The sequence below is a fragment of the Melanerpes formicivorus genome, unplaced genomic scaffold (assembly GCF_026170545.1).
Source record: "Melanerpes formicivorus ecotype bairdi unplaced genomic scaffold, bMelFor1.0.p_v2 SCAF_238, whole genome shotgun sequence".
Taxonomy (NCBI): domain Eukaryota; kingdom Metazoa; phylum Chordata; class Aves; order Piciformes; family Picidae; genus Melanerpes; species Melanerpes formicivorus.
Genome location: NW_027142590.1, coordinates 342501 through 346678, shown reverse-complemented (window position 1 = coordinate 346678; position 4178 = coordinate 342501).

Genomic DNA, 4178 nt, shown 5'->3' with positions numbered 1-4178 from the left:
CCCCCCCCTCCGCCTCCGCGGCCGCTTCTCCCCGCACCCCCTCCACTGCCTCCCCCCGCCGCCGGCGAACGAGTCGCCGGATCTGTAGGGTGCCGGGAGCCCGAACGGCGAGCGGCTCCGGCTGCTGCCGGGACCGCGGGGATTCGAGCCGCTCCGGCCGCGGCCGGGACCCCGTGCCGGAAGCCGGCATCCCCGGACGGCCCCGGGACGGCCCCGGTCGCCGGCCGGGCGACGTTCACCGAAGCGGCTGCCGGCTGTCTTCGAGCCCCCCCCCCTCCGCCTCCGCTGCCGCTTCTGCCCGCACCCCCTCCACTGCCTCCCCCCGCCGCCGGCGAACGAGTCGGCGGATCCGTAGGGTGCCGGGAGCCCGAACGGCGAGCGGCTCCGGCTGCTGCCGGGACCGCGGGGATTCGAGCCGGTCCGGCCGCGGCCGGGACCCCGTGCCGGAAGCCGGCATCCCGGGACGGCCCCGGGACGGCCCCGGTCGCCGGCCGGGTGACGTTCAGCGAAGCGGCTGCCGCCAGTCTTTGGGCCTCCCCCGTGCCGGGGCCGCGGGGCTTCGAGCCGGTCCGGCCGCGGCCGGGATCCGGGGCCGGACGATGGCTTCCCGGGCCGGTCCCGGTCGCCTCCCGGGTGACGTTCACCGAAGCGGCTGCCGGCTGTCTTCGAGCCCCCCCCCCCCCCCTCCGCCTCCGCGGCCCGCTTCTCCCCGCACCCCCTCCACTGCCTCCCCCCGCCGCCGGCGAACGAGTCGCCGGATCTGTAGGGTGCCGGGAGCCCGAACGGCGAGCGGCTCCGGCTGCTGCCGGGACCGCGGGGATTCGAGCCGCTCCGGCCGCGGCCGGGACCCCGTGCCGGAAGCCGGCATCCCCGGACGGCCCCGGGACGGCCCCGGTCGCCGGCCGGGCGACGTTCACCGAAGCGGCTGCCGGCTGTCTTCGAGCCCCCCCCCCCTCCGCCTCCGCGGCCGCTTCTGCCCGCACCCCCCTCCACTGCCTCCCCCCGCCGCCGGCGAACGAGTCGGCGGATCCGTAGGGTGCCGGGAGCCCGAACGGCGAGCGGCTCCGGCTGCTGCCGGGACCGCGGGGATTCGAGCCGGTCCGGCCGCGGCCGGGACCCCCGTGCCGGAAGCCGGCATCCCGGGACGGCCCCGGGACGGCCCCGGTCGCCGGCCGGGTGACGTTCACCGAAGCGGCTGCCGGCTGTCTTCGAGCCCCCCCCCCCCTCCGCCTCCGCTGCCGCTTCTCCCCGCACCCCCTCCACTGCCTCCCCCCGCCGCCGGCGAACGAGTCGGCGGATCCATACCGTCCCGAGAGCCCGAGGCGGCGGCACCCAGTGCGGGTCCGGCCGAGGCCGGGACCCCGTGCCTGTCGCAGGCTTCCCGGGACGGCCCCGGAACGGCCGCGGTCGCCGGCCGGGTGACGTTCTCCGAAGCGGCTGACGGCTGTCTTCGAGCCCCCCCCCCCCCTCCGCCTCCGCTGCCGCTTCTGCCCGCACCTCCTTCACTGCCTCCCCCCGCCGCCGGCGAACGAGTCGCCGGATCCGTAGGGTGCCGGGAGCCCGAACGGCGAGCGGCTCCGGCTGCTGCCGGGACCGCGGGGATTCGAGCCGCTCCGGCCGCGGCCGGGACCCCCGTGCCGGATGCCGGCATCCCGGGACGGCCCCGGGACGGCCCCGGTCGCCGGCCGGGTGACGTTCAGCGAAGCGGCTGCCGCCAGTCTTTGGGCCTCCCCCGTGCCGGGGGCCGCGGGGCTTCGAGTCGGTCCGGCCGCGGCTGGGACCCCGTGCCTGTCGCAGGCTTCCCGGGACGGCCCCGGAACGGCCGCGGTCGCCGGCCGGGTGACGTTCACCGAGGCGACTGCCGGCTGTCTTCGAGCCCCCCCCCCCCCTGCCGGAGCCGCGGGGATACGAGCCGGTCCGGCCGCGGCCGGGACCCCGTGCCGGAAGCCGGCATCCCCGGACGGCCCCGGGACGGCCCCGGTCGCCGGCCGGGTGACGTTCACCGAAGCGGCTGCCGGCTGTCTTCGAGCCCCCCCCCCCTCCGCCTCCGCTGCCGCTTCTCCCCGCACCCCCTCCACTGCCTCCCCCCGCCGCCCGCGAACGAGTCGCCGGATCTGTAGGGGGCCGGGAGCCCGAGGCGGCGAGCGGCTCCGGCTGCTGCCGGGACCGCGAGGCTTCGAGCCGGTCCGGCCGCGGCCGGGATCTCGTGCCGAACGTCGTCTTCCCGGGACGGTCCCGGGAGGGCCCCAGTCTCCTCCCGGGTGACGTTCACCGAAGCGGCTGCCGGCTGTCTTCGAGCCCCCACCCCTGCCGTGGCCGCGGGGATTCGCCCCGGTCCGGCAGCTGACGGTTCCCTGTGTCGGACGCCGGCTTCCCGGGACTGCCCCGGGACAGCCCCGGTCGCCTCCCGGGTGACGTTCACCGAAGCTGCTGCCGCCTGTCTTTGTCCCCCCCCCCCCGTGCTCTCCCTCAGGCGGGAGGTAGACGTGCTCTCCCTCGGCGAGTAGACGTGCTCTCCCTCGGCGAGTAGACGTGCTCTCCCTCGGCGGGTAGACGTGCTCTCCCTCGGCGAGTAGACGTGCTCTCCCTTGGCGAGTAGACGTGCTCTCCCTGGGCGAGTAGACGTGCTCTCCCTGGGCGAGTAGACGTGCTCTCCCTCGGCGAGTAGACGTGCTCTCCCTGGGCGAGTAGACGTGCTCTCCCTGGGCGAGTAGACGTGCTCTCCCTGGGCGAGTAGACGTGCTCTCCCTGGGCGAGTAGACGTGCTCTCCCTGGGCGAGTAGACGTGCTCTCCCTGGGCGAGTAGACGTGCTCTCCCTGGGCGAGTAGACGTGCTCTCCCTGGGCGAGTAGACGTGCTCTCCCTGGGCGAGTAGACGTGCTCTCCCTGGGCGAGTAGACGTGCTCTCCCTGGGCGAGTAGACGTGCTCTCCCTCGGCGAGTAGACGTGCTCTCCGCGGAGATCGCGCTTGTCGCCAAGGGGTCGCTGTTGCGCTCTGCCTCCGCCTACGTCATCGTACAAGCCGGCGTGATTTCTGCGACCTGCCGCTGGGCGGAGGTCGGCTGGTTGTGCGCTCGCGGAGCTGACGGCCCTCCAGTTCCGTATATGAGGGAACAAGCGACGCCGAGCACTCCCAGGGCAGCGCTGCCGAGCGGCTGCTCCAAGCCACCCGCCAGGCGGCTGGGCAGGGGTCCGTCTGGCTTCTCGGTGGCTTTCGCCCGGGTCAGAGAGGGGACCCGCGGGGCCGAACAAAGGCGCGGCGGTTTGGAGCGGCCGCTGGCGCACCCTCAGCGGTGTTGGATGGGTTTCGCTCGTCCGTGAGCCGGAGCCCAGCCCGGGCTCGGCAACGAAAGCGGGGAAAAGAAAAAAAGTTGACGAGTGGCTGGCGCCGGCCACTGCCGAAGTGTGGAACCCCCGAAGCGAAGTTTGCCCGGTGGGGCACGGGGGCAGAGAAAGCCGGGGAGACGTGGTGCCGGCGTCGGTCCCACCAAGAATGGAAAGCAAGCCCGTCCAGGCACGGCGAGAGAGAGCCCGGTAAGGGGCAGAGAGAGTTCCCAGCACTGGACCCTCTTCACGGGGGTTCCCCCCCATGGCCAAAGCCGCAGCCCGCGGGGGCACGGCATCTAAGGGAAAAGCCAGCGGCGGTGACTGGCCACTCGTATGCTATGGAGCCCGGCATGGGGGGAGGAGGGCAAGCCGGTGCCCCAGCACGGCTTCCTCCTGGCTCCAGAGGGGCGCCCCGTGATGGAGATGTAACTCGGTGCAGCTTGAGGGAAAATGCAAGCCCACATTTCGGGGAGGCAGAGGTGCCCTGTGAGCCGGTGCGGCCCGGTGCAGCTTGCCCCCCCCCCCCCCCCATCTCTGGAGGGCGCCCCGTTTGCTCCTCCGGCGTGTTGCCCGCACGCCGAGCCCCGTGCCTGCTGGCTGCTCCCGAGGGCGGTGGCGGGTGCGCGTGGCTGTGTCTGTCCCAGAAGAGCGAGGCCGTGGGGCCTCCGCTGGCTTCCTTTCCTTCTGTCCTTGTTGATCGATGAGGCCTTTCGGGTCGCGTCGGAAAGGGCCCCCGGCCGGCAGGGCAAGGGCGGTCTTCCTTTCCACTTCGCTTCCCGTCGCGTGTGAGGTGTCGTCCTCGTTCCCCCAGCCCCGAGCGGCTCGAGCGGGGGGGAGCCGTGGCGTTAGCG